General features: G+C 36.6%; 1 protein-coding gene across 3 annotated transcripts in view; it reads left to right on the forward strand.

The window, feature by feature from the left end:
• Positions 1–10,007: 10,007 nt before the first annotated feature.
• The window catches only part of lrrc4ca (leucine rich repeat containing 4C, genome duplicate a), an 83,806-nt gene continuing 74,837 nt past the window's right edge, over positions 10,008–18,976 (forward strand). For all 3 annotated transcript variants that reach the window (XR_007969827.1, XM_052119235.1, XM_052119237.1), the window contains exon 1: positions 10,008–11,526. The gene's annotated coding sequence lies outside the window, so the exon portion shown is untranslated. The remainder of the gene's footprint in view (positions 11,527–18,976) is intronic.

Genomic DNA, 18,976 nt, shown 5'->3' on the forward strand with positions numbered 1-18,976 from the left:
CCTTAAGAAAATTAACCATGATTGTACTTCAGTTACCATGTTTGAAATGTGATATTTGTAGTTAAACTATAGTAACCACAAAGTTACCATGGTTTTACTACAGTAACTATAGCTCAACTGTGGTATTTGTAGTAAAACCATAATTACAAAATGTACTATGGGTTAACTACAGTAACCATATTTTTAACCATGATGTAAATCTAGTAATAATACAGGAAACCCAAACATATGGTACTAAAAAACAATCGTTCTGCCAAAAAAAAAAAAAAAAAAAAAACATGGTAATTTTTACTATAGTAACACCATGGTTAATTTGTGGTATATGTACAATGCTTTTTAAAACCATGGTTCTTACCACAAAAAATAGTTTAAAAAAAATTACTGTAAGGAATACGGTTTACTATGGGGAAACTATGGTTAATTTTGTAAGGGCGTCAGTTCTGGTGGAAATCATGGTGATACTGTGGTACATATCTACAGACCCACTGTATCCTGCTGTGACCTGAGCATGACTGCTGTGTGCATTTTCCATTTCCCTTATTTATTTTTTAAAATGTATCACCTAATAAACAAATAACATCAAAAATAAATAAATAAAAATTCCAGAGCAAATAAGTTTTCCTAAAAAATGTATGGCCACATATGTGGACAGCGGGACTAAGTTAATAAGAATAAGACATTTTAAATAATAAATGGTCTGCACTTATATAGCGCCTTTTTAACCTTAAAGGTATTCAAAGTGCTTTACACTGTGACCCATTCACCCATTCATACACCAATGGTGGCAAAGTTGCCATGCAAGGTGCTAGCCTGCCATTGGGATCAACTTGGGGTTCAGTGTCTTGCCCAAGTAGTCATGCGGGCCGGGATTCGAACTGCCAACCCTGCAATTGGTGGCCGACCACAGCCGTCCCACACCAAGCTATAGGAAGTATAACCCTTCAAATGGTTTATGTTTAAAGAAGTGTTGGTTATTCATGTTTATGAGATGTTACAGACATTACAGCAGGTTTTCTGTAAAGCTGCTATGGCACAACTTAGGAAAAGCACACACACACAAAAAACTATACAAATACAAATTATTTGGCTTGATTTTACTTTTATGCTAAAAATGGCATATCAGATGAACTAGAGACTCCAGTCTGATTTAAAAATGTTTCACTGTACAAACTTAATTGGGTTTCTTACCAATGGCAAATGGTTGGCAAATGGTTTATGTTTAAAGAAGTGTTGGTTATTCATGTTTATGAGATGTTACAGACATTACAGCAGGTTTTCTGTAAAGCTGCTATGGCACAACTTAGGAAAAGCACACACACAAAAAACTATACAAATACAAATTATTTGGCTTGATTTTACTTTTATGCTAAAAATGGCATATCAGATGAACTAGAGACTCCAGTCTGATTTAAAAATGTTTCACTGTACAAACTTAATTGGGTTTCTTACCAGATTAAGTTTTGTTGGCATTTCTCCCAAAGACAAACTCTGCTGTGATCGACGCCATGTTGTTTTGTCACATGACTCCATGCGTTGAAAGTTTAATCCTTTACTGAAAGCCCAAAGTGTCCTGAACTGAGATCAGCCAGTTTAAATATATTAAAATTATGTGTTGCATATAGGAAAGTCAAAATACAACGTCCATGCCTGTGGACACGGGGTCGCACAAGGTTAAATTAGGTGTCTAATACTTAACCACTATGCACTTATTTGTATTTACATATGCATTGTTGCAATGTACTTACATTTAAAGTATCTGCAGTTAATTACTTTTGTAGTTCCATTGTTAACCTTACCACTAATTCTAAAATTAGCCCTATACCCCAACCCTTACCCGAAACCCTAACCCTCATCTAAGCCCAACCCCTAAACCTACCCATACCTCAACCTCAATAGCAGAACGTTTTGCAGAACAACATGTATTTACACAATAATTGCATTGTATTCTGTGTATTTTAATACTAGTGCATAGTTTTTTGTGTTTTCATAAAACAAAATTGGGTTATGATTTTTAATACTATAGTTTTGGTTTTCCTATGGTTTTACTATGAATAGCATGGTTAAAATCATACAAAATTTTCTTTACACTATGATTTTAAAACGAATCCTCTAGTTCAACCATTATGACTGTACAGTAAGGCCAAGGCTAATGTTTGTGAATAAAGGTATTGTGAGGGAACCTAAAATAATAGCGAGATATTGCAAAATGTATTACAAGTGAACGCAAATCTTATTGTGAGGAAATCAAACTATTTAGACGGAATGCTAACTATTGCAAGGGAATGCAAAACTATTTCCGAAATTAAATTCCCTCCCTGTCTTCTAAGGGGCTCTATACTACATAGTTATTTTTGCTGGAAATTTAACAGTAAATGGTTTATAAAATAAAGAATCATGGCAATGCCTATTTAGATAATCCAGTGAATGTAATGCTTAAATATATATATATATATATATATATATATATATAAAATTAAAGGTACTTTATTTAATTTGCTTATTTTGTCTTTTATTTGGAATGTAAAGGATGCAAACCAAAAGATAAGAGTATTCATTCCAAATTAATGTTACGTCTGTCAGTCCAAAAATGCCTTCACATGATGTAAAATTTGAGTTAAAATAAAAAAAATCAAAACAATAAAGTGGATATAAAACTATAGTCCCGACTCAGTTCTGATCGGATCATCCACATTCAAAGCCATCCTTAAAATAGCTGATATGTGACTGCGCATTAACTGAATTCTATATGGCAAGTTGCAACATTGTCCCTAAAACACTGCTTAATAAGAAGTTCTTCCTCATTCTGACTTGTTTGGAACACGTCTACGATCTCACGTGCAAATTATTCTACTGTGATGTGAACACCATAGAGAAATCTCTGGTTAATACATGACTATCCTTACACCATCTATTCTGTCATACTGCCCAGCCCTAGCTGAAAGCATCATCATTTCAGCCAAAACATTTATTACTCTAAAACGCAAAAGGCTGGGCAGGTATAGAAATGTGTGAGCGAGCGCAGATTCCATGATGACTCAATTTATAACCTTGTTTGCAACAAGTAAGCTATCTGCTTTGGAACTAAATGTGATGTCTTCTTACAACCTTGAGGTAGGCAATGATAGAGGCATAATTGCCAGTGTTTGCTACATGTGTAAAAAAATGTCCGTCTTGACAAATGCAACATGGATATTGCATTATCCCAATTCTCTAACATGTTTAATTCAGTTGCTAGCAGCCTTTTCCATCCCAGGACAGAAAAAAACACAGCTGCTTTTCTCTTCAAACTTTATTAGACCGTACTTTTCCTTTCTGTTTGTGGTCTAAGGACATAGATTAGTCTACTGCATTCAAAACACAACCAGATGCTGCAAAGGTCCAATAGTGACATTGCCATAACAATGAGGTGTCATGCAGGGTCTGTGATTTTGAACGTCCGCCCTGTGCTCTATATGTTATACTGTATAGTTTGATGTTTGACCCCCCTGAGTTGGAAACTCCCTGAAGATGTAGAGGACAGAAGGACTGAAGGGCGAAGAAGATTTATTTTCTCACATGGAGAGTCGACAGCTCTATTTGGTCTCTTCCTGAAGGACACGGCAACATTAGCCAGCACAAATAGAAAGGCATTTGCAGGCAGCACTGCTTGAGGTCTCGGGGTATGTCGTTTTATTTTGAAGGTTCCTAACTTCCAAACCCACAGATGAGTTGTTTTTAGTGTCATTTTGTCACCTATTGTGGTCTATCAGATCATTAGTGCAGCTTGCTAAAGCAAGTATTACTATTACTGTTACTTGTACTTGGAGTTAGGGAAAGAGTTAAACTTTTGCACATAACTCACCCTTTGTGCTATGGACTTGAATAACAACTGAGTCACTGACAAATAAGGATCCTTGAGGTGAAAGATATTAGAAATCTATGAAATAAAAAAGTTGTTTCATATGTGGTCAATGTGGTTTCATAAATTATTGCAAAATATTAATAGCATTATCTAAAAAAAAATACAAATATTGAATGACTTTCAAATGTCATTTGGTAAAATCAAGTAACAATTATGAAAATATTTTCCTTGCACATTGAAAATATGAGAGTGTATAGAGCTGGCTCATTCATTAAATAAATAAATACATTCATGCAAACATTAAATTGAAATATATTTTTCAAGGTAACTTTTTTCAAGTCAAAATATTTAAAGATATTCACTTAATGCTCTAAATAGGTCCTCTCTATTTTTGTTACAAACAAATGGATTCATTTCAGATTATTTTACACTGGATTGGGGTACCTGGCAGGGTTGCCCTCTTTCACCATTATTGTTCTGTCTTGCCCTGGAACCATTAGCAGCTGCGATAAGAAAGGAGGATGATTTTCCAGGGGTGATGGCGGGAGGAGTAGTGCATAAGCTTTTGCTTTACACAGATGATATTTTATCATTCGTCTCCAACCCCACTAGATCTATGCCTTGCCTCCACATAATTATTAATTCATTTTCTAAGTTCTCAGGATACAGAGTTAATTAGTCTAAATCCAAAGCTTTGACTCTGACAGCGTACTGCCCGGTAACTGCTTTTCAGCCGGGGACCTTCCAGTGGCCCATCAGGGCATTAAGTATTTGGGCATTTTATTCCCAGCAAATTTGTCTAATTTAGTAAGAGTTAATTTTGACACTTTAATAAAAAGGTTTTTGGATGATATGGGCAGGTGGGCTTCATTACATTTATCTATGATTACGAAGGTTAATGTTATTAAAATGAATTGTACTCCAAAATTCAACAACCTGCTGCAATCTCTCCCTATAGATGTACCCCTCTCTTATTTCAAGCAATTTGATAGCATAGTGAAGTCCATCATTTGGAATGGTAAACGTCCCAGATTACATTTCAGTAAATTGCATAGGCCGATTGACAAAGGTGGGCTAGGCCTACCCAATATTTTGATTTATTATTATGCATTAGATCTCAGATATTTGGCTCATTGGTCACTTCCACCTGAGAGAGAGCCCCTCTCTGGTTTTGTATTGAACAGGAAGTTCTTGCCCCTATTTCACCATTGCAAAGCCTTTCTATCAAACTAATCTGAGAAATTAAGTTACCCATTTGCACTCGGTATGAACAAAAGTGTCCAGAGTGTTTAATTCGCACATTTATTTAAAATGTTGCCTCGAGCATATGGCTGAACCCAAAATTATGTATTAATAAATCCCCTTTCTGCTGGACAGAGTGTATTGAGAGGGAGGTTAATATGCTTGGTAACCTATATAAGAGTGCTGAGATCTTTTGAAAACATTGTTCAACATTTTAGGATTCCCAGATCTCAGTTCTTTAGGTATTTACAGCTGCGCAATCTGCTCTGTACTATTTCTGGGAGTAACATACAGCCCCCTAAAGTGGCAGATACTCTGAATGCGTTGATTTTGGAAAAGGTCATGAGTAATCAGTGTATTACTCCCTGCTCATTCATAGCCTGGGAGATGGAGCTTTAACTCTATCAAGTGATTACGGTAGAAAGAGTTAAACTTGGTATTGGAGGAGGGAGTGTGGTCTAGGATTCTAAAAAGAAATGTCAAATCTACATCTAGAGATGCAAGGGTGCACCTTATGCAATTTAAGATTTTGCATCGATTCTATTGGACCCCCACTAGATTGAATAGGCTTGGGGGGGCTTGTTAATAAAAACAACAAAAAAGTGTTCATCAGAAAAAATCATTAATAATAAAAAGGTTATTCTGTGTGACTCATACCAACATTTTGTTTTTCAAGAATTTAAGGTTTTAATTCGATTTTTTTTTTTTTTTTAACTGTCTCCGGATGGTTATACCACATAATACGTTTTACCTAAAGACCAAGAAAACATAAAAAATAAATAAATATTACAATGACTTTCAAATGAATACATGTTAATCATAGGAGAGGTATATTCAACTCATTGTTTTCTGTTAATTGCATTTTTAATAATTAAGGGTATTCTTGATTAACTTGAGTAATCTTTAACAAAATAAAATGTAAAAAATAGAAAATATTTATTAAATTTAGTTACAAATTACATAATTCAGATTGTTGGAATTTTGTAATGAAACTGAAACGCTTAAATCTTAAAAATAGGCTACTTTTTTATTTTTTTCAGCAACAACACCCTAGTTGTGGCAGTGAGTTTTGCAGAAATGTAGTTTTGTACTATTTTATTCAGATTCTGAATACATATAGATCAGATTTTCCAAGTTCCACTTCATATCCTCAAGTACACCATTATCTTTGCTAAAACTCCAAACAAGGTGGTAGATGTTGCAATTCAGCCAAGTTTGGTAAATATATAGGTAAATATTCATGTTTGGTAAAAATCTTACTGTAGTATAAAGGACACACATTCACTGTTATGTTACACTGTCTGTAGACTTCAATATTACAGCCAGGGACAAGTAACCACCTGCTTGAATTTAATTTAGTCAGCTTGGTCTCTTTTGAGCTGGACCTGTTTCATTTGTAAATTGAAAGCACTTCTATAAATGTTCTGCCAATCAACTCTTCCTCTGATGTCCCTGTAGAGAAATGAGTGGTTGCATTAAGATAGATGTTATGGTCATTCAGATGGTTCCCACAGAGCAAATGACATCCTAAGTGAAATGTAGTGGTCGCAGGAGAATCGTTGGAGGGAGGTAAAATGAAAGTTTTAAATCTGGACCATAAGATAAGGCTGTCATAACAAGGCTGCCTCGCCTTCATAATGCTGTGGGCATATAAATCAACCCGGACCTGTCAGCTGATATTTTAATCTTTCTCTAAGGGTCATTTATGAAAAAGCTAGATGGCTTTAAAGCCATTATTACGTGGGCTCCGCAATTTAGAGGCATATGACTGTGCATTTGCGTGCTTCACACTCGCGCATTCTGCCATGCGCGCGTCAACACGCACATGTGCTTCCTTGTGTAAATAGACTGCGATCGAAACGGGACCTGTCAGTCAAGAAACGCACCTGCCCTTCAATATCAAACAATTATAATGACTCAGCTGGGCAGCAGGAGAGGAGGAGCTGATCTTCACACATATTTAGCTGATTTGGCCGCGCTTGACAGGCAGGTGGACGGGCGCGCGGACAAGATATGTGACTAGAAGCCCGCGAAGCGCGCGATTGTGATGAGATGCTGACAAGCACATTCCGCTTTAAGAATGAGAAAAGGATTCTCAACATTTCCAACACAAACACAAGTTCTGAGTTTGTTTGTTTTTTTATTAACAAACGAATGAGGATTTAGTCTGGATATCTCTCGAAATGTCCTTATTCATAGTAGGCTGTACATTTTTTACGAAATATTTAAGTTGTGAGGGGAATTAATTGAAAACGAGTCTGAACACACACACACACTGAAAACGAGTCTGAACACACACACACACACACACACACACACACATTATTTGTGTGTTCAAAAAATAACAATTAGACAACAAACAAACAAGAGTTGTAAAAATAAGATTTGATCTAGGTTCTTGATACAGCTTTATGACTGAAGAGACTGTAAGTCCCTCACAGGGCACTTTTTGAAGAAAATGTAAAGGCCCCATGGAACTACAATATGAGTTGTGTGACTTTTAGCCCATGTTTATTAGCTTATAACGATATCTAAGTATAAGATAACCCTAAGAGTTGACAGAAACCCAAAGCGTTCACCTCTGGTGATTTTGAGAACCATTTAGCTATTTATTTTCTCAAGTAGGCTATGAGTAGCATTCATGTAACCGTTCAGACAGAAGCGTTTTCGTGCTAAAAAAGCAAAACGCACCACAATGAATAGAACGTATGTGTCTCGAGATGCGTTTTTATTTGTTGAATAAGTTCTTTTTAACTTGACACGTCTAAAAATGCAGATATGCAGTGCAATGTGATGCAGTAGTTAATAGACATCTAGCAAATGTTTTCATGGAAAATGATTGAAAAACTGCGCGAACGGACACAACAACACGTTCAGTTTGAACAGTATGGGACACATTTCATGATTGATGAAATTTTCTGAGAATAGGCCTAAATATTTCTCAGGTCAGTTGAGAATGCTCATGGTACGCCCCCCAATGTCTCTAAACAAGATCATGATTGCAAGGTTGATTACAATTCCTAGTGCTTGAGGCATGCAGAGCGCTAAATGCCACTAGGAAGTATAATCGAGCTTGAAATCATGATGACCAAGGAGACTGCAGCTGTCAAGGTTTATAGTGTAAAAAGAGTTATGTTTTGGTCAGTTCTCACTCAAAATGGATTGACTGCTTCAGAAAACATGGATTAAACCACTGGAGTCCTATGGACAGGGTTGGGGAGTAACAGAAAACATGTAACGGGAATACGTATTTAAATCATTGGTAATTGGAATACAGTTACATTCAAAAAGTATTTTGATTACTGAAGAGATTACTTTGCATTTTATTGTCATTTGTTTCATTTAATATTTAGTCCTTTCAGATGGAAAACATTTATACATATATATTATGTGATCCAAAGTGCATTTGAACAGCAGTGAAACACTTTGTTATGATGTGTTACATTCATACGAGCAGGCAGAGAAGTAAGTCTGAAGTAAGTTTGGAGCAGAAGAAATAGAAATATTTCTTGTGTAAATTCACAAAGCTTTCTGCTAAGCTAAAATGCTATTTCAAGCCTTTTTACATGCGCATGATACCAGGCACGATCATATTTTTTTTATCAAGAAAATTCAGGATGGTCATAGTTTCTTTTTTTCCTATTAAGACATTTTGATATTAGGGCAAAAGTCTTTTTCTTGATAATCATTTTTGTATTGTTTTCCTGTAAAAATATAAAATAAATCCTTAAAATAAGATTAGTTTGCTTTATCTCGTTTTAGAAACAACACTGCATAAGATATTTAGGTGTATTTGAGAATGTATTTGTAATGTGTATTTTGTCTTAATGTACTAGCAGAGATTTTATAGTCAAAACAAGTGAATAAAATCAACCAGTGCTGAAGAAGTAATCCAAAATATTTAGAATACGTTACTGACCTTGAGTGATCTAATGGAATATGTTACAAATGACATTTTACAGCATGTATTCTGTAATCTGTAGTGGAATACATTCCAAAAGTAACCCTCCAAACCCTGCCTATGGATTAACTTTAATGCTGTGTTTATGTGCTTTTTGGAGCTTCATAGTTTTGGTCACCATTCACTTGCATTGTATGGACCCACAGAGCGGAGATATTCTTCTATAAATTACAATTTGTTTCCTGCGGAAGAAGAAAAAAAGTAATTCTCAACTGTGATGGCATGAGGGAGTAAATTATGACACAATTTAAATTTTTGAGTGAACTATACCTTTAAGCAGATTTACACATTTAAAATGTGCAGTCTTTCTATTCCGGGACAAACAGACCAAAATAGTGATGATTCATCTTGCACTAAGAGGTTTATTAAATTTTTTGTCCAATAAAACGCTTTCTAGGATGAGAATGTCCCTCCCCTAACACGATATGAGACAGACAACAGTAAGTTCTGTGCCGTCATTTATTAAACACCCCTTTAATATAATGCATGCCACTTCTAAAACCTTTACTTTCGTTATAGGCTAAAGAAAATTGCTTTGTGGATGTGACGATTGGCTATTTTTTAGATTTGAGGTCCTACATTTAGGTATGTTTATGCGTTTTACTGCAGCTATTCACTCTGAAGTGTTTGCATGTCAAAAGAACGTGACCAGCTCGTGGTTATAAAACGTTTGACCGTTATATGCCTGCTTTTATGTCCTCATGTTCCCACTGTTTTTTTTATAAGGCTTAGGTGGGTCGTAAGGCTGAGTAAAATGTCTAGACGAAGGGCGGAGAGTCAGTAGATGGCAGTCATGTCCCTTCTCCACCAGACAGGAAGTCGCAGCGCATCATACGCGCACATTTACACATTCAAACACGCACATGTGTGCGTCAAACAGGCACTACAGTTCGTCTCCCTATATTTACACTAATCTAAACGCATACACACATCGCTCATCATATAATCTATAGTGCTCAGGGTTATTACGATTGATCAATCATTGGTAAGATGGCAAAAGATTATCGAAGCATTGACTTTTACCCATCCAAGAAAACGCCAGGACAGTTAGATGAAGAGTAAGTCAAATATTTTGGACTGAGGGACTACATCAATAGTACATGTTAGAAGATTTCTTGTGTCATCAGAGTGGTAGAGACCTCACTGCGCTCTTTTGAGAGCCGCGCGTCAGTGGACACGTCTGGGTATCTAACTTGATATTCAACTTCCTTTAGTCCTGTTCTACGAGAAGATCTAGATGCATGCAATGCATTTTACCTCTTCAGATGTTCCTGCTCGTGGAGGGACTCACTTGTAGCTGTTCTCTACAAGTCAGTTCTGGGTTGACACGGCGCGAAGACTACCATCCTTTGGTCTGGATTTTCTTAGCCTGCCCTCCTGTGCGCGTTATCAGTGGATTGCTTTCCACGTTTGTCCCTGAAGCACGGTGAGAGAGAACTGCATTGAGTTAGGGGGTTGAGAATATCTGTAGCTTTTGATGAATACCTCCTCTCCGACCACTGACAAGTTTATGCATATCACCAAAGTACGATATGGCTCGTCTGTCCATCTAATCACTAGTAATCTAACCAAAAAGGACATTATTTGACTCTCTCGAATGAAACGCGTATTCATCCACTTTCAAGAATAAGAAACTTGCGGGATTTTGTCTTTTTTCTCTCTCTCCCTCTCTCTCTTTCAGGAAACGCTGATGGTCTTGGATTTGGAAACGACTTGAGTTGCCTGGAATCGTTTGATGTGGCATAGCCACGAATAGTTGCTTGGATTGGTGAGGGGTTCTCTCTCACACAAAGCATTGCATTGGACATAATCACATTTAAAGGAAATAAGCGTCTTGAAATCCGCACTGGACTGTGAGTAGAAATCTAATCAGATCGGGCGCGTTAAGGGGGGAGAAAAGTTCCATTTTAAGCCATGGCTGTGGAATAAGAGCATCAGACCCTCTACATTTATGGTCTACCGAAGATTGGGACGAAGATTCGGGGAACTGTCGGGGATCTCAGGGATACGACCAGCTAGATGCTTTCGGGTGTCTTGAATGAATCTAAAAAGCAAAATCGGTGTATTTCAACGCACAGTTCGCCAAGAATGCCACATCTTTCATTTTGATTTCTCAGACTTGGCACACCGGATGTTTAGTAAGACCGCATCGAAATATTTGCTCTAGAGGCACTTCTTTTGATCGCCGTGTCTATATAATGGCATTGCAAGTAAGACCGAATGGATATACGGGACCAAATTTCTTCTCATAGAAGGTTGTAAATGCAAAACTGCTCGAGGATCTTTTCGCTGCTCGTGCCTACAGAACAGCCTGTTTCATCTTGGATGGCTCCAAACTACATGGTGAAGAACATTTCATTCGCATCGTGCCAAATTGCTTGAGAATTGCGGATGGATTTGCGTTGCACCTGTCGTTTGGAGGGGAACGGAATGGTGCTCTTCGTATTTTTGCCTGCGATTTGAATATTCAGCCTCTAGAAAAGTAAGTCAGTCGTCGTTTATTTGCATCGCTGATCACGTCTTTCTGCCACTTAATGCATCAGGATTCCGTTTCGACAATAGAAACGGTTTATAATCACATATTCATATATCATATTCAGATATTCATCTTTGGAACCAAATGTCCTTACGCTCTCTTAGCGTCCAACAGCACTAAAATGAAATGGAAATATGTGCAGTAGATCATTGAAAATGTAATGGTAAAGCATGCCGTTATACAAACCGGTGAGTTGCGCGATATATGATCACTTTTGTAATTTGAACAGTCGCTTAAAATGTAATTATTTTACTAAAAAGCTTTCTCTCATAAACATGCTAATTTGTTTTTCTCTCGCGCACTCTGGCGCGCGAAAGTGCATGTGATTGTGTGTATGCGTGTGCGAACGCTCGCGCGCGCAGGTGATAAATGTGTGCGCTATTGACAATTGCATAGTGTTCCACCTTTGCGGCCGAATATTTCATTCATTCGTTCATACATCCACAATAGACTTTGTGGTGACACAACCGATTTTTAGGCACGGTCATTTCGATAATGTTTTTGTATTTTTTTTTTTTTATAGTATTTTTGTATTTTTTTATTTTTACGATTCATTCATTATGTTTGAATTAAGCTGTTTTGTTATTTGGATGCTGGTCAGGCATAGACTAGGATGATGCATGCTGTTGCTTCGTTTGCTTGTCTGATTTGTCCGATTGGTCCGTTTCTGCACTACATTGAGAATACGACCACTAAAAAAATACTATATACTGTAGCTATATTGGCTTAAGCAGTATGCATTAATTTCACATACATTATGCAGTATACATACATATTTGTTTATTTGCTTATGTGTTTATGTATATATTTACTTATTTATTGCCTAGGCTTTAAGCCATATAATACACATGATCTAATTATGGCTGCCACAGTTTGGCCTTGCTCCGGGAGCTGTCCATTATAGTGGTGCTGAAATCAATTTTCCTAGTTCACTTCCCCTATTCGCTTTGCACTGTTCCGCATCTCTAACGTTTTACGTTTTGTTTATATTTCGTTTGGTTATATGTTCATATATATATATATATATTAGTACATAAAGTAAACTAGCTACATTGCAAAATTGATTCATTGCATTGTTGGATGACCTAAAAGTAGATTTGGTGTATCTTGCTTAGACCATTTTAAACCGTTTATTTATTTATGTATTTAATTTTTATCCGTTGTAAGAGGACAGACCCAACAAATGTTGCCTAGATTAGCCATGCAGCATATTCTGAGGTCATAGCTGTCAATCATAATTAACTGTCTTCTCTTCTGGCAAAACGATTATCTGTGTCTTGTATCACAGGCACCTGCAGTTTGCTTTTGACTTTATTATCGTCTGTAACAAGTCAATAAAACGTTGAAAGAGAATCCAGTCTTTCAACTTTTTAATTTGGTATGAATACCATGGTTAAAGCAATCATTTCTGGACACCCTTTTGATTCAGATCAGTTCAGGATTTGTTGTGCATTCCCACTGTTTGTTGATGTGGTTTGGCTTTAGAAGGAAGTGATAAATGTTGCTACAGCCAACTGCTTCTGTTCTGAGAATGTGTGATGCTGTCGGAAGTGTTTAAAGTGGTTAGTTGATCAGGTTGACCTTTAAAGCAGAAGACAGTAAGGCATTAGATAATCAATGCCTGTTTTGAAGATACTACATCTGCTCATAACACTAGACAAATTGCATGGGACGTTTTCAAACAAGAGCAATGCAAGCTTTCCTGAACCAGCGTATCAGCCATATCTCCTCCTTACAAAGAGATAGCAAGGAAGTGACACATTTGTTTCTCATACTTGACCTTCAACTAAACAATCTCTTTAATTTTTTCTTCCCTCATGTTCTTGTCAATCAGAGTGTTTTTTTAAACCACAAACATGTAGTGCAAGCTCTGCCATCATGAGGGTTGTATTGTGCCAATTCTGGGTGTTTCGAGGTCATGAGGTAAAGTAAGTCATAGTAATTTCAGTAATTCGATAGCTGAGCAGAATGAATTAGAGAGTGTATGTGTGTATTGAGTGAATTATATCCATCTGTCTGGCAAGCTCCATTTTGTCCCTCCGAAGCAGCCAGTGCATGGCCGCCCACTCACCGTCACCCTTTGGGAGAGCTTCCTGTTGGCCGTACGCCCGATCTGAAGCATAGACGCCTGCAATAGCACAAGACCTGCCTTTGCAGTACGCACACGTACATTGGTCGCATGTGTAGAGCAGGTGTAGAGACATGCATCTAATTAAAAATATAGTTGGGTGTATGACGATAGAAATCCAGCAAATGTAAATGTTGAAAATGAAAGGTAAACAACAAGTTTGTTAATTTAAACATTTCAGTGCATCCACTAAAACATAAGCATTATGCCCATTCAAATGTGCCCAATCAGATTATTTGAAAGTTGCATTTGAGTGGATTTTAAATGTAACTTCATAAAAAAGTAGATTTTTGTAAATATTGTAGGCCAAAAGAAAGCAAACACTGTGGTAAAAATAATTTATTCAAATTTCTAAATTTGGTAATTCCAATCGTCAACCCTCGTGTTACTCAGCACTCATCTGAACCTTTCTAGCTCTGTGAAATTCTAGAGACTAAAGTCTCGATAAACATTTCTCACACTCACTAATTTGTTTACACTTGGCTACTAACAATGTCTAATGGTGTATGTACGTGAATCACATGACAAGCAATTTTTGTCAAATGTTTTTTCTTTTTTTTCTGAAAGTCATGTAAATACCCACAACAGTGTCATTTCCACCATATCTCAATCTCTTTATTGTGTCTGTGTAACACAGTTAAATAGTATTTTCACACTTTTTGCATTATTCACTGACTCGTTTGTCGACTTTATAGGGGCTAAATTGTTTGGTGTGGTGGAAATGACTGTGGGACAGTCCTAATTTTTTTGAGAAATAGATATACACAATAATAGATACACAATAAATATTTAAATGGTTTATTTAGTTCATTTCGTTGTTTACATTATCATAGTTTTAAAAATAATTGTATTTTTATAATGGATTTTCATAGTTAAATATTGAAAGTGTTGGTCTAGAAAATAGCCAAAAAAATTATAATTAATGGTAAAAAGTTTATAAGTCAGTTTTTTTGTGAACTTATATATATATATAAAATATATAATATATAAAATGAACAGATTTCAAAGTTGATGAAACACCCTTATAACAGTACAGCCTTTGAACCTGGGATAAAAGTGCCTTAAGGGCCCTTGTTTGGGTTGCAAAGTAATTAGTTACTTTACACAACGTTTTGACTAAAAAGTAATTTTATTGTCTGTTAATGCTGATCTTCTGTAAAGCTGCTTTGAAATGATGTGTGTTGTGAAAGGCGCTATACAAATAAAATTGACTTGACTTAATTGGATTAATGTATTACATGTTACATTATTGTAAGCAGATTACAGGTACTGACTTTCAATGAATTTAATAACCTTTAAATACATTATAGGGTAAACCTTATTTCTGATATAGTATAGTTTATGTAGAATACATGAATTATGGCCCCGTATTGAGTCATTGTGAAGGAGAAATGTGAGGTGCTGAGTGTATGAGATGTGTGTAACAATAAAAAAGAAATATAGACATTATTCTGAATTTGTTGAGTGGAAAATTGTTTTTAAAAGTAAATTAGTAATTTTATACATTTTTCAATTAAATAATTAGTTAAGTAATCTGATTACAATTTTATAGAACAATTAGTAATTTGTAATGGATTACTATTTTGCACTGCACTGCATAGGGCACCAAATCACCCAGGACTGCATCTGGTTCCCCTTCAACAACAACAACAAAAAGTGCTATAAATTTGCAGAATCATTACCATCTTCAGATTACTCTGGATCCAGTTAGTGCCAAAACATATAGTGATCCAGACAGTAAGAATAGCAAGTTGCTGTAAACAGCATTGACGTTTAGCTTGTTTGTAACAGAATAAAGAAACAAAGCCTTCATCGCATACCCACCTTAGAGCACCTGCCCCTAAGGTGAAGGGAGGATTTTTTTTATCTTCTCTCTCGCTCTCTCTCTTCCAGGCATTGAATGGAAAAAAGAGTAGAGGAATGATGGAGTGATGTTGCCTTGGGGAGACGAATTGGACCACTCATTTTATGTTCCTTTGCTGTCAGGAGCTTTAGCATGATGAAGCTGCCGGGTTGGGTGGAGAGATGACATTTGTTTGTTGGTGAATGATGCAGAGTGATTCATGTTTCTACAGAGATGCACCATTCCTCACTCTGTACATCTTCCAAACTTTTTTCTCGCTTAGCCCGCATCAAGCAGAATCGGAACGGCATTTATTGAGTTTTTTAGTTTGGTCGTAAAATTTAGATGTCAATACATTTATTGTCCTGTATTAAGATTGAGGTTCACATTGTATATGATTTGTGGAATCTCCTCAGGTGAGATTTTTGAGATTTATTAATATGGTTATGTCATAATGTCTTCAATGTTTCGTAATAGACAAACAACATTGTTTTTCAAGCTCTGTGCGAAAAGAAAAGAAATCAGGGATCATATCAGTAGTATTTAAGGGGTGTGCTGATGGATTTCTGGAAATGCGTTCAACTCGGCGCTTGTTTATTTTACAGCTCAAGTGTGACAATGGTAATATCCCTTCTGTCTGCTGGGTGGTTTCTACAAAGTGTACTGCTGTAGAGCTGAATGGGCATGAACAGGGATAAATCATGATTATAATAAAGCCTGTAGTATGTAAAGGATGTCAATAGAATTTAACTCTCTCTTCCATTGTCTCTTTCATAAAGATTCACTTTTGTCTATAAAATGAATGAACAAAACTTTGACAAAAAAGAACAACAGTATGTTTACAGTAGTTTCTTAAAGGAACAGGTCACCAAAAACTGAAAATGCTGTCCTCATTTACTCACCATCATGTTTAGGATTACAAACCAAGAACAGGTTCCATTTAAAAAAATAAAAAAGATATTTGGTAACAAAATAATGACTTAATGAATTTTGGTTCTGTTAACAGTTCTTGAGCATGTATTATTCTGCCTTTGCAGAAGCAACACCGTACTAGAGGACTGAAAATGCTTCCTGCGCTACCATTCAGTGGCACAGCAACAGTTATTGTATCAGCAGTGCAAAAACAGTGCGGCCAGTGTAGACCAATTCCCGAACTAATGACTCTTATGAGCGGGTTCATTTGAATTTACAGCGTGAAACATACAGTACTACGTGAACAGTAGTGTCTTATCCAATTTTCGTGAGAGCGCTAATTCTAAGTACAATTGTCGTGCCAGTGCAAAGCACATGTGGGTGAGGGTGGGAGTTTTTGTGCTATCTGTGGGTGTATACGCACAAACTCTGGGTTTATTTTATGTTAATGAAGTGGCACAAAAAGCAATTTGCTATTTTTCTGAGAAGTAGCTCACTGCGCTGAGATGTTTCAAAAGCACGTCTATTTGCAGCGCACGGTTAATTCTAGCCATAATTTGTGTTAGATGAAAATGGTTAATAATACTTACATTCTCTATAATTTAATGTGTAAATCCAAATCCTGATGAGAACCACATTTTCCAATGTGTATAAAAGGAGCCCGTCACTGTCATAGAAATATGAATGACATTAAACTACTAGTGACCTAGAGTGTGTGGAGGCTTCATGCTGTTCTCCGCGGCATCCACGCATATCTCAGCACGTGCCCCACCGAGAGCGAGAACCACATTATGGCGACCACGAGGAGGTTAACCCAACGTGACTCTACCCACCCTAGCAACTGGGTCAATTGGTTGCTTAGACTGTTTGGAGTCACTCAGCATGCCCTGGATTCGAACTTCCGACTCCAGGTGGGGTAGTCAGTGTCTTTACTTGCTGTACTATCCAGGCCCCCCTCTGAGTTCCCTTTGATTCATTCAGCTGAGTCTTGCTACCCTTGTTAGTTCTTAAGTATAGATAGCCCTTGTGTTTTACCTGTGGTTTGTCATGCATTATTTGATGTCTTTATAGTTTTGTTAGTTCTTGCTTATTTTGTGTAGTTTTTGTTTGCTTAGCTCAGCATTTTCTCATTTTGTTGTGACGTTTATGGCTTTTGATTTTCATTTACATTTATGCATTTGGCAGACGCTTTTATCCAAAGCGACTTACAGTGCACTTATTACAGGGACAATCCCCCCGGAGCAATCTGGAGTGCCTTGCTCAAGGACACAATGGTGGTGGCTGTGGGGATCGAACCAGTGACCTTCTGATTACCAGATTACAAGTTATGTGCTTTAGACCACTACACCATCACCACTCCTTTACTTAATAAACGTGCTACATTTGGGTTCTAAACTCCAACTCGCCAGACCCTCATCATTACAACATTATGTGTTTTGTTGTAATTAGTGGTACTTTATAAACATAATTAAAATATAAAATATCTCAGATTGTCAAGGGCAGCAAATCCAATAAGAATTAATTTCTTATTACCAATTATATCTTCCTCAAAAGTACTAAAATAATCGATAATGGAACCTTTAAGGAACCGGAATAGTTTCAATTCCCTTCAAATTCCATCTCACTCATGTTGTTCCAAACCTGTATGGCTATCTTCTGTTGAACAGACTTTTTAAAGAATATTCCTAGCTTTATTCCATCAGGTTCCCTGTTTCCCTGTTTTACATAATAAACACTTTTAAATAAGGGAGATTAGCTTGTGTAAAAACCCAGCTTGGGCATGAATTAGTATTCATTTCTTAAACTGCTGGAGACTTCTATCAATAATGGAGCCCGTCTGTCAATTTTTTTCATCATCCCAAGGTATAAATTCTCCTTGAGGGATTTGGTTCAGTGTGAAAGGCAGATTAAACAGTGCGAGAGAACCGCGACACCTCACACTCTATTGTCTAAATCTTCCATGTCACAGCATAGAGATTTCTTTTCCGGGAGTAAAACTACAAGGCCGTGTGCAGGAGGTTATGTAGGTAGTGTATATTGATTGATGGGCGAGAGCTATGGGGCAGATGGCATTGAATTGATGTTTTTGTCTCTATCTTTTTTTATTTTTTAAAGCAAGTATTTTTCTATGTCAGAATTTAGCCATCAGCACAGGTTGTGTGTTTTGTATTCAATGCAACAGTGTAAATGGACCAGTCGACCTTGCTTCAAAGAGACTGAATAACGATATATAACACAACAACACATCTTTGAGCTTTTAAACATCAATATTTCATGTCTTGTTGAGAAGCTTTCTAATCTGGATCATGAGTTTTCCTACATCTTAGAAACGTGCACCTGAAATACCATCATGCCCCATTTCAAGTAATTATTTTCAAGGAATAGTTCACCCCAAAAATGTACAATTCTGTCATTACTTACTCACCCTCATTTTGTTTCAAACCCCTATGCTGTTATTTCATTTGTGGAACATAGCAGGATAAATTTTGACAAATCTTCATACATCTGTTTTC

This window comes from Xyrauchen texanus, chromosome 46, assembly GCF_025860055.1.
Source record: "Xyrauchen texanus isolate HMW12.3.18 chromosome 46, RBS_HiC_50CHRs, whole genome shotgun sequence".
Lineage (NCBI taxonomy): Eukaryota > Metazoa > Chordata > Actinopteri > Cypriniformes > Catostomidae > Xyrauchen > Xyrauchen texanus.